At 40.1% G+C, this 12,929-nt stretch overlaps 1 protein-coding gene across 8 annotated transcripts in view; it reads left to right on the plus strand.

Moving 5' to 3' along the window:
• LOC143875990 (putative aldehyde dehydrogenase) overlaps positions 1-12,929 on the plus strand; it is a 122,457-nt gene that overhangs the window by 25,468 nt on the left and 84,060 nt on the right. The gene's annotated exons all lie outside the window — the stretch shown is intronic.

A 12,929-nucleotide genomic window follows, 5' to 3' on the forward strand; every position in this document is an offset into this window, starting at 1 on the left:
TGACGACATGCACAGGTGGGCCAGTTGAGAGTGCGGAGATGAGCCAGCTAAGGATGATCTTGAAGGTGCTGTGCCGAAAAGGAGGGATTCACAATTAGTGGATCCTCGGGGTTCGAACGTGGGAGAGGCATAGGAGGGCATGCACTGTCTCCAGTGATGCCTCTCCCACGTTCGAACCCCGAGGATCCACTAATTGTGAATCCCTCCTTTTCGGCACAGCACCTTCAAGATCATCCTTAGCTGGCTCATCTCCGCACTCTCAACTGGCCCACTTGTGCATGTCGTCAAGCATGACATTACCTAATTAATCGCATGCCGTCTGCGTCTGTCCAATTGATGGCTTCACAAATTTAGGGAATCTAACCTAACCTGAGCCTCGAGTTGAGGATGGTCAACCCTAACCCAACCCGGCTCTAAATCTCTCAAAGTCATCTAACCCGAATTCGGGTTGGGCATATATATATATATATAGAGGAAAAGGATTGTACGCTCGACCGTACCTAAAGTTAGGTACGGTAGAGTGCCAAATCACATGGGTCCCCCATTTTTGGTGGGCATATAAACCATTCATTTGCAAGGCCCCATCATAGATAGGGTGCATACCAAAAATCAGCACCATTGAATCATCCTAACCCCTCCAAAACTGGAGGCCAAAATGGGCAGATTTGTGGACAAACACTGTCTGTCCATTTTGGCCTCCACAAATGGATGGGTTAGGATGATCCTATGGAGCTGATTTTTGGTATGCATCATATCTATGATGGGGCCTTGCAAATGAATGGTTTAGATGCTCACCAAAAATGTGGGACCCATGTGATTTGGCACTCTACCGTACCTAACTTTAGGTACGGTCGAGCGTACAATCTTATTCCTCATATATATATATATATATATATATATATATATAGAGAGAGAGAGAGAGAGAGAAGTGTCCTTACACATACGTGTAACTAACTTAGCTACACCGACGGCTTAAAATTCAGTGGGCCCACATTGTTTGGGTGACCCAGCTCTGATACCATTTGTAGGGAATCTAACGGGTAGAACTCACCCCTAAAAGCTAGCTGTTAGAGGGAGGGTGCCCATTCCCTTATAACCCAACCCCATCCCCATCACTTTTCCGATGTGGGACTATTTGCTTTTGCGTGGAACCCCAACAATCTCCCTCGTTCGTGGTGCTGTATGCATCTTTTCAAGAATGATTATGTGTCTCTTAATCAGTGGGGGTAAAAAATAGGAACTTTTGGAAAGAGAAAAGACATACCCGGGTGCGTTTGGATTACCGGAATTAGGAATCGGTATCGAAATCACATTCCAATCTTATTCCAATTCCCCATGTAAACGGTATGGCAATTTCAATTCTATTGTTTTGATAGGGTTCAGAATTTATAAGGGAATCAAAATCAACTCTGTCTTCTTCCTTTAATCAGTTTTTGCTTCGAATCCACACAAGAAGAATCCAAGCTCCACCTCCTCTGATTTCGACATCTGCGAGGGCTCCCAGTACACTGCTCTCATCAACGCTCTCGTCGATGGCCAATCCGGCAAACCCACCGTCAAGATAACGGTCGTCAATGACCTCACCAACACTACCACCGCCCATATTGACTCAGAAAACTTCCCGAACAACATCGGATTTGAAGACATTGACCGATTCCTGATTTAATCAAGAAAAAAGAAACAATCTGCATGCACTTCAAGGTCTGCATACCCAGAAATCACAATTTTGGGCTATGCATTGATTAAATCCTTTGAAGCCCTAACCAACTCCATGATCTCCGTCACACAGGCTGGACTCTATGAGATGAAAATACCATTTGTCTGAAAGATGGCTATTGTGGTGGATTGGAGATTTAATGGAGAGAGAGAGAGAGAGAGAGAGAGAGAGAGAGAGAGAGAGAGGTTTTTGTCACCCTTGTGTTTTCTCCTCCAAAATCTGAGAACCCTGGAGGGTTGAAGAAGTGCTGCTCTATGAGATCTTGGCATGGACCGGGTGAAGATTTTTGGGCAGTGATGATGCCGAAATCCGCTCTACACGATCTAATAGTAGTGATAGAGTTATTCCTGTAAGCAACTTGCACTCACATAAAGATATTAGTAGTATCCGCTCTACACGATCTAATAGTGATAGAGTTATTCCTGTAAGCAACTTGCACTCACATAAAGATATTAGTAGTATTAGAAATCAGAATCACAAGTGAATTGAAGGGAAGGAAATGAGATTCAGGAGCATTACCAACGAAGGAGGGGGAGATGATTGTGACTTAACCTGGTCTTCCCAAGCTGCCTACGTACCCATTTTTTAAGGATAAAGTCTAACGTAGTTCCATTATGAAGGTGAGGGTCTCCTTTTATAGAGAATGGAGTCCATGATGATTAGAATCTTACTGTTTTAGGAGTCTTTCCTTATTGGTCGATTTTCCTTAATGGTCGACTTTCTCGGGAGATAAGTTCATATCTACTTTCAATAGATATCTTATTTCCCTATATCAGTAAGTTACTAACAATGGGACTCCTATGTTTGAAAAATCACCGCCTTAGAGCATATTGCCTCTCTGAGGGACGGTTTCCCAATTATGGACGTTGTTATTTATAAGGAGAGGATAATATCTCATTCCCTTATCCCGTAGGTCGGTTCCTAATTAGTCGGAAGTGCCACGTGTCATTCATCCACGGTAAGTACCGATTTTACTCCTAGCATATTGCCCCCCACTTCCTCGAGCCATGCTTGGGTCGAGGAGGTAGTTTAGAGATTTTCTACTATGTATGGAGTTTGTTCGGTACCGACGGTCTTACTTTTGTAGTAACTAATCCAATTTACAATACTCGGTCGGTTTTTCCCCAAAACAAAACCGATTCTCATATATGCAATTACTTCTGATTTCATCATTCCTCGCTGTCTATCATGGGGAACCGTCAAATCACTCTTGGTATTCGTAACAACGGCTTTTCTCATAATGACGTGATGGGAGAGGGTCCCTTCATAATGGGCGTCGTTTCTTGGGACAAATGGCAGCGTGCCACGTGGCCGGGAGGTGGGAAAACTCAAGGGACGCTTTATAGCGTTCAATTTCTTTTTTTCCCTTTCCACTTCTATTTATACGGGTTTTCCTTTAGATTTTATTCACGAAACCTTCTTGACAGAGACTTGTCTTCTCCCTTTTTCTCAAAGATGTCAAAATCCTATGATAGATCTTCTTCTAATACCAAGGGAAAAGGGAAGGAGGTGTTTTCTCCCAAGGTTGGGGTTTCCTCCCGCAACTCCAATCCTCATAAGAGGGTCGTGGAGGACCTTCCTCCTCCACCGGGTTTTCCCCCTCGCCGCTCCCCTCCGCACTCACACCAAGAAGAATCCCTGGAGGAGTATGTTGCTCGGAAGTGTTCTTGGTTCTCCTCCTCGCATCCTGAGGGGATGTAGATGTGTGAGAAGTTGCTGGCTATAGATAGGAAGATCGCATACCTGCGCATTGCCAACCTGAGTCTGAAGGAGCAAGTAGGCAGACTCAACAAGCAACTGGCCGAGTACGAGACAGACTCCCTAGAGACTTCTTCGGAACCGATGCCTAACAGCGAGGACTACTCGAGCGAGGAGAACTCCTCGTGACTGGTCTGATCAGGCTGGGGAGCAGTGGCCATTCCTTCGGATGCTTTCCAGAATTTCTTTCTTTTTACTTTTCATTTTTCGTTTTACTTTTTGGCCACGAAGCCCCTCACATGTAAAAAATTTTGAGGTTTAATGAAAAAGTTTACTCCTTTACTTGTAACTGTTGTCTATATTATTTTCATTTTGCTTTTAATCCAAGTTGCATGTTTATCGAGTCATGAACTTAATACCGCATTGTGATACATCACTCAACGCCTAAAAGTATAGCCGAATATGTAGGTCAATATCCATCTCACGGTACTGATGATGGTATAAACTTACTCTAATGATGACCAATCGATTTTGATATGCGATCGGCAAAGTGAAACCGAGTCTCTTATACATGGGCTACTATATTTTTTCCATTTTTTATTGCATATCATTAAGAGCTGTCAAATCATTTTTGATGAGATGACGGTCCTTATCATGATGATACGATGGGAAGGGACTCCTTCATAATGGTCGCCGTTTCTTGGGACAAATGGCAGCGTGCCACGTGGTCAGGAGAGAGAAAACTCAAAGGATGGCTTTTCACCGCCTTTTAAATTTTATTTATAGAGAGGTTTTCCTGAGTTTTTCATTCGCAAGATCTTTTTGACAGTGACCCATCTCTTTTTCTTCTTTCCCTTCTACCTTTCCATGTTTCTTCCACTGCCATGGCTGAAAACCATGACGTAGATCTCTCCACCCCTGGGCTTTTCAGAGCCCAAATCGTTGACGTCGATGCCATATCGGAGGTTGAGGTCGTGATAATGCCCCCACCGGAGTCACCAATAGAACCGGTGGCAAAGAGGACCAGGAGGTAGGGGTGTAAACGGATCGAATTCGGAGCGGATATGGCTATATCCGAGTTCGATTACAGTATACACTATCCGAATTCGGATTCGGATTCGGATTCGACGGATATTTAATATCTATTACCGAATTCGTATCCGTCGGATATTGTTCGAATTCGGATATTATCCGTATCCGTTTATCCGGTAAATTCGAACATTTTATTGCAGCACTTTATCTTTTTTCTCCTACTTACTTGAATGAATTTTCCAAACCTTAAAACTAGACCTCTACATTCTCTTCACAAAATTAACTCTCAAACCCTAAAATATATGAGATCCTCTTCTTCCTTTTAAAACAAAGGCAGAGAGAGAGAGAGGGAGGGAGGCGATGGGGATGGATGATAGTGTTGGTAGTGGTCTTTGGGTTTTTCCTTTTTTTTGTATATGATGGAATGAGTTTGGGCTATTTTGATGGAATGAGTTTGGGCTATTTTTGTTTTTATATTTCTTTTCTAAAAAGAATATTCACTTTTCTTATAGAAACAAAAGATAGTGTGTCATTACTAAAAATAAATATTAATGATATTATTAATAATAAATAAAAAGGATTTACTTCTCGGATTCGGATGTTAAACGGATCGGATATACCATTTACCAGATTCGCATCCGCTAAGAGCCGGATATCTCATAAACGGATTCGGATAATATCCGCTTGAAACGGATTCGGATAATATTCTCTTTAAACGGATTCGGATGCGGACGGTAATCGAATTTCTGAATATCCATTTACACCCCTACCAGGAGGGCTTCTATAGGGAAGGAGATAATGAAGAATGAGACCGATGCACCTCCATCTCCTCCACCGCCGGCAACCAAGAGGACACCAGAGAGGGTTGAACCTTCTTCTCCCGCCCAGTCGGACGCCCAATGCGAGATGTCTGACATGAAGGGGATGAGGTTGTTCGTTCGTAACTACCGGCGCTCGGCAAGGCGTGCCAAGGACCGGAGCATAGCATTCGCCGGCCGGTTCGTGGAACTAACTAATTTCCCCAGCAGAGTCGCCAGCCTGTGGACCCCGATCCGAGAGAGAGGCGGGGAACGGGCCCCACGCTGAGTCTCAGGATCATCCACGTGAATGGAGAGCTCTACCAAGGAACTCTCGAAAGAATGTGCCCCTCACAGCATGAGTGGCGATAAAGAGTGAGATACCTCTCGATTCGGGGACTAGCCCAGATTCGAGGCGTACCTTAAACAAAGAAGAGTCGCCATCCAAGGAAGTGGGCCAAGGATCCCATACTATGCTCTGTTGCAACGGATAACCAGAGATTATAAAAGAAAGGTTCGTGCCTGGTTACGAATTCGGAAGGTCTAAAGAGCACCTCGTCTGCCCAAGTGCAAGCACCTGGTCTCTTATGCCATTTATTATTGATTTTGAAGAGTTTTGGGCGAAAGTCATATGAAATAGGAACGAATATCTCCGAGAAGACGTCTATCTGATCATGCATGTCTCGGAAATGAAAAATAAGCACACATAAAAAAAATGAAAGAAGTGTCGCCTAAGAATAACTAGGTTATGAGTGTCATACCTAATTGGTGTCTGAGTTCTGGTGTGTAAACGCATGCATGCTACAGCTAAAGGTATAGGATCTGTACATGAAAGTAAGAAAACACAGCAAAACACACAACACAATTCAATTCTATACATGACTGGACAAAATGAGTCCTAACTCTAATGCGACCTGACTCGGACCAAGATGGCCGTCCATCCCAGCTGCTCTACGTATCCCGGCCTCGGGAAGAATCGGAGTCAACGTAGTTCGATGCCATATTCTAAACTACTATGCCTAACCATCTAGAACTGCTATTCTAGACTCGATTCCACTAGACTCGACTGATTTTTAAAGCTTTTTTGTACAATTGCTTAAATTCATGTGAATTGTGATTTTTAGGACTCTATATGCCCTAACTAATGCAAGTTGGTTAGCCTTAAGCTAATGCAGGTGGGCCCTACATCCTATATGTATCTAGGCTGTGCAACTTAATGAAAACCATGGGCTGACTATATGCTTCCTAGTCTAGCCATCAGTTCGACTAAGTGTCTAACCGATCAATTTGAGGCATTCTAACTCTAGGGACACTCACACGACAGGACACACCATATCAATACAAATCAGGACAGACTCCTAACTCTAAAACATCCCAAACAGCTAAGACAGATTCTTAACTCTAGGGGAAGATCTTTTTGAAAAAAAAGTTTTTTGAAGAATTTTTGTATTTTTGGAATATTCGAAATGTTTATTTTTAAAGGTTTGGCTGGACTTGGGATATGAATTCCAAGCTGCATTACGTACCCTGTGGAAAGGGATCAAGCCAACGTAGTTCGGAACAGAATTCCTAACTACTCTCCTAATGACTCGAGATTTTTGAGATTTTTGGATTTTTCAGATATTTTGATGTTTTTGAAATTTCTGAATGTTTTTGAGTTTTTGACACCAGAGGACAAAATCCTATCATCATAAGGGGAGGATAGACTCCTGAATATCCCGCAAAGGTTGGACAGCATCCTATGCTTTGCGGTGGGAAAAACAGAATAACAACTCTGCAAGGGTTGGACAACATCCTATACCTTGCAGGAGCGGATAGAAAAACACATGATTTGATAAGAGGTTGGACAGAATCCTAACCCCTATGACGATAGGTCTGAATCCTGAAAGAAGGACTCTCTGGCTAAGGACAAATATCCTATGCTAAAAGACTAACTCCTAGTGCACAAACCTAAGAGGGGAGTGCCACTGAGACTAGGCTAGTCTTCTAAAAGAAGAGGAGATAAGAAGGGTGTTAGTGAGACTAAGCAAGTCTCCTAAACATAGAGATGGGCTTCATTGCCCCTGCAATGATAAGAAAGGTATGGTTTTTAACAGACCAAGTCGGTCCTTATCCTAAAGGATGGAGTTTCTAATGATGAGGCTAAGCAAGCCTCCTATGTGTGACTCCCAAATGAGACAAAGCCTGTCTCTTAAAAGAGGGCTATAGATGACTCTTTCATCGCCCTTGTAATGAAGAACTAAAGGTTTCTGGGTATCTAAAAGACTGAGGATTCTTTGCCTAAATAAGAGGAAAGAAAAAGGGAGAGGGTACTATCATGATTTAATAAATCCCTCTAAGGATGGGCTTGGGCTATCACCTTCATCGCCCTTGCCGATAAAAAAATAAAATACCGAGGAGACTTAGTCAGTCTCGAAAAAACTATAATGGTCTTTGCTAAGCTTGATATCAAAACTAAACAGCTATCTCTGCCCAAATTAACCCAAAATATTTAGCAAAATTAAACAATGCCATTACCTGAACTCAACACCCATTGTATAATAATATGAACATCCAATTCAAGACAACATTGTAATTTCTACATAATACCTTTCCATATAATACCAAAATAAAGTCAACATTCAACAATGACAGTTCCAATTTTAGACCACTTATCATTCAATACAATATCAAATCCTATATATGTATGACTAATATAAGATCAACAAAAATCATCATGTCGTTCACACAGGTTTATGATAAAGGTAGTATCAATATGAAGCAAAAATTTTAAATGAACATATGAAACATGTCATCTAAATTAATTTATCATAACTGTTTTACTTATATCAATTCTGACTTTTATTTTATCAATATATCCAGTACAAATAATTCAATACAATGACTATGCCAATATGAGATTTGTTTTTTATATCCATGTATTATCAATTTTATGTCAATTTGAATCAGGCATTAAGCATAACATCTTAACTATCGCTTATCCAAACATGCATTATCATTCCAAGGAGTAATTCAATAAAATACACAGAGAACTACTTAACAGAACATGAATCAAACAGCAATCCACAAATCAATTTAATTTCTTGTATTAAATACAACTCGATATTATTTCAATATCATTATATGCTCCATAATCCAAACATGACAGTCATAACAAGATATTTTCTTTGTAGCAATTATTTTTTTCTTGGTAATGCCAATCTGTGGACCCCACGCGAGTCAGTCTCAGGATCATCCACGTGAATGGAGAGCTATACTAAGGAACTCTCGAAAGAAGTGCCTCTCACAGCATGAGTGGCGATATAAAAGGTGAGATACCTCTCGATTCGGGGACTAGCCCAGATTCGAGGCGTACCTTAAACAAAGAAGAGTCGCCATCCAAGGAAGTGGGCCAAGGATCCCATACTATGCTCTGTTGCAACGGATAACCAGAGATTATAAAAAGAGGGTTCGTGCCTGGTTACGAATTCGGAAGGTCTGAAGAGCACCTCATCCGCCCAAGTGCAAGCACCTGGTCTCTTATGCCATTTGTTATTGATTTTGAAGAGTTTTGAGCGAAAGTCATATGAAATGGGAATATATATCTCTGAGAAGACGTCTACCTAATCATGCATGTCTCAGAGATGAAAATTAAACACATACACAAAATAAATGAAAGATGTGTCACCTAAGCAAAACTAGGTTATAAGTGACATGCCTAATGGGTGTCTAAGTTCTGGTGTGCAAACACATGCATGTCACAGCTAAATGTATAGGATCTGTACATGAAAGTAAGAAGACACAGCAAAAACATACAACACAAATCAACTCTATACCTGACTGGACAAAATGAGTCCTAACTCTAATGCGACCTGACTCGGACCAAGATGGCCGTCCATCCCAGCTGCTCTACGTATCCCGGCCTCGGGAAGAATCGGAGTCAACGTAGTTCGATGCCCTATTCCAAACTACTATGCCTAACCATCTAGAACCGCTATCCTAGACTCGATCCATTAGACTCAACTGATTTTTAAATTTTTTTTGTATGATTGCTTAAATTCAAGTGAATTGTAATTTTCAGGACTCTCTATATGCCCTAACTAATGTAAGTTGATTAGCCTTAAGCTAATGCAGGTGGGTCCTACATCCTATGTGTAACTAGGCTGTGCAACCTAAGGAAAACCATGGGCTAACTATATGCTTCCTAGTCTAGCCATCGGTTCGACTAAATGTCTAACCGATCGACTTGAGGCCTCCTAACTCTAGGGACACTCACACGACAGGACACACCATATCAATACAAATCAGGACAGACTCCTAACTCTAAAACACCCCAAACAAACTAGGACGGACTCCTAACTCTATGGGAAGATCTTTTTGAAAAGGTTTTGAAGAAGTTTTGTATTTTTGAAGGTTCGAAATGTTTATTTTTAAAGGTTTGGCTGGACCTGGGATGTGGATCCCAAGCTGCACTACATACCTCGTGGAAGAGGATCAAGCCAACGTAGTTCGGAAACAGAATTTCCTAACTACTCTGAAAGACTCAAAATTTTTGAGATTTTTGGATTTTAAGATATTTTTGAATTTTTAAGTGTTTTTGAAATGTTTTTTTGTTATTTTTAAGTGTTTTTTACTCAAGGGGGACAAATCCTATCATCATAAGGGGAGGACAGACTCCGGATATCCCGCAAAGGTTGGACAGCATCCTATGCTTTGCGAGGGAATGAACAGAATAACAACTCTGCAAGGGTTGGACAGCATCCTATACCTTGCAAGAGCGGATAAAAAAACACATGATTTGATGAGAGGTAGGATAGAATCCTAACCCCTATGATGATAGAATTTGATTCCTGAACAAGAGGACTGACTCTCTAGACTAAGGACGGATTCCTATGCTAGTGGACTATCAAACTAAAACAAAGCTCAGAAGTGATAAGGAAAAAGAGACCTTGTGCATATTTGGCAAAGGTAAAACACCCAGCCGGGCCGGACAGCTACCTAGCCCTAGGGTGCAACAAATGTGCAACCCAATACCCATAAGGGTAAGGGTATGATGCCAAGCCGAGTAGGATGTTCTCCCAAAACCAAATGATGCACAAAGAGGAGGTTTAGCAAGAAAATGAGACTGGATAAGTCTCTTAGACATAGAGGTAGGATAAAAAAATGCTAAGAAGAAAAAATAGACCTTGTGCATATTTGGCAAAGGTAAAACACCCAGCCGGGCCGGACAGCTACCTAGCCCTAGGGTGCAACAAATGTGCAACCCAATACCCATAAGGGTAGGGGTATGATGCCAAGCCGAGTAAGGTGTTCTCCCAAAACCAGAAGACGCACAAAGATGAGGTTTAGCAAGAAAATGAGACTGGATAAGTCTCTTAGACATAGAGGTAGGATAAAGAAAAATGCTAGCAAGACTGGGCAAGTCTCCTAGGATGGGCTTGGGTTATCACCTTCATCGCCCTTGCAACGAGAGGGAATTCTAGTATCTAAAGAATTTAACAAAAATCTAAAAGACTGTGTTAGTCTATCAAAGAGAGAAGAAAAGTCTACCAGATAATCACAAATTCCATTCTATTCTTATAAAAATAAATCAAGTACTAAACAAAGAAAAATTTTCAATAAAACAATACACGATCTATAGCAATTATAAAATGATAAACAACATTAATTAGTCCAGACCAGCCGCTGGATAGCCTAATAAAGTAAAAACAATATCAAACACTTCAAAACCAACCACAAACCCCAATACGGGGACTCCAATGAAATCAGATGATGCCAAAGTAATCATCTGATATGAAATACACATGATAATATTTCTAATCCCGCCTTGAGATCAGACAGTACTCATGTCGATGATATCGAATAGAGTAGTTATCTGATCTCCTTCTTCCTATTAACAATTCATTTAAATAATAAGGAATGAGTATAATAAGCTTTGAGATAATCTCACATGAACAATCCATTTATTACCGTCTTCGAACCCTAACTCAAAGCTTAGTATAAAAGAAAAGTAATAAATTCTCAATATTTTACACAAATTTTTCTAATGATATTTCTAATCTATACAAAGTATAAATTAAAAGAGGCATTTATTTAATATATGTAAGCAGCGAAATATAACTAAATCTAAAAATATGATATTTGCTATTGTCAGGGTGAAATAAGGCTGTTAATATCAAAATGGAAATGGCTACCACTATTAAGGTGTGAGAGGGAAAATTCTAAGACTTATTAAGGCTGGATAAGCCTAAAATGAAAAGGGGAGCGCTATTCAGACTATGTAAGTCCTCTAATAATGGGCTTGGGCTATCGCCTTCATCGCCCATGAACAAGCAATTATAACATGTAGCATAAAATATCCTTAGCTATAATCAATACCTAAAAGAATCAATTTTAACAGCTCATCAACATAATTCCCAACTCATGGCTGCAAAAGTTCAAAATCAAAGCCAATTCTCCAAACATGAAAGCAATGCATATACAAAAGCAATACCAACAATGTTACACATGACATCCTAAACCTATAAAGTTTGAATAAAATGACATACAACAACCAGCATTTTCTTATGGGATGACCTGGACAGTTAGGCTTAACTATATGAGCATATTATCACAGCAACACAGGAAGCAGACTCATCACCTCAAAACACAACCAGATGGTAACTTCCAATTTATAACACCACCCAATAATTGCTAAAATGTATGGCATGCCAAAGTGAGGATACTACAGCAATATCCAAAATGGGGGTGATATTATGACATCAGTAAGAATAATGCAGTATAACATTACATTCTCTAAGTAAGAATATGATTACAGGTTTTATGGTCTCTCCAAATACAAAGGCGTTTTCAATGTCATTTTTATACAATCCTCTGAAGAAAACAATATGAGTGTCATTATATGTGTTGTGTACACTGACAGGTATCATGGAATAAAAATAAAATAAAAACTAACATGATGGAACGACCAAAATAATAATAAATTCTACAACAAAACTTGAATTCTCAAAGAAATAAAGAATTTGGATCTCAGCCTTACAGATACAACCACTGAATACAAGTATTGTTCACAAAAATCAACTTGAATTCTCAAAGAAATAAAGAATTTGGATCTCAACCTTACAGATACAACCAGTGAATACAAGTACTGTTCACAAAAATCCAAGCAAGCGTAGTACAACATAAGGAAGAGGTGATTCAAGAAACTACTAGGCAAAGAATAACTAAAATTAATCAACACTGGATGAAGAAGTTTATGTAATGAAACTCATTTGCAAAGATAATTAGGTAAAAAATAAAGATTATATGAATGAAACATAAATAGAGATTGAATCATAGAAATAAAATGAAGAAGGAAACAACTTACCTGAACCAATGCCTTTTCGTTTTCTTTCTAAAGACAGAAATTAAATTCTCCTTTATCTGCAACTCTGGCTCTCTTTTCTTTTTCTAACAGAGGATAATGAAATAGACGAACCAATTGTTGTTGTAATGAGGCTAGCAATCTCTTTCTTGCCTTGCAGATCATAGATTTATCTCAGTAATAGCTGGATCTATGGCCCGAAGTTGCAGATCCGAGATACAGAATTCGAGGCCTCATCTTAAAGGTGTAATCCAATCCAGGTAAAGGTGATAACAGAACAACTCAAATCTGAGGCTTATAGTTGCTACTCTAGGATTTTAATCAAAGTATAAGAGAAGATTGT

Source organism: Tasmannia lanceolata, unplaced genomic scaffold (genome assembly GCF_043159265.1).
Source record: "Tasmannia lanceolata isolate RefF3 unplaced genomic scaffold, GAP_Taslan_0.1 ptg000004l, whole genome shotgun sequence".
In the NCBI taxonomy this organism is placed as follows: Eukaryota; Viridiplantae; Streptophyta; class Magnoliopsida; order Canellales; family Winteraceae; genus Tasmannia; species Tasmannia lanceolata.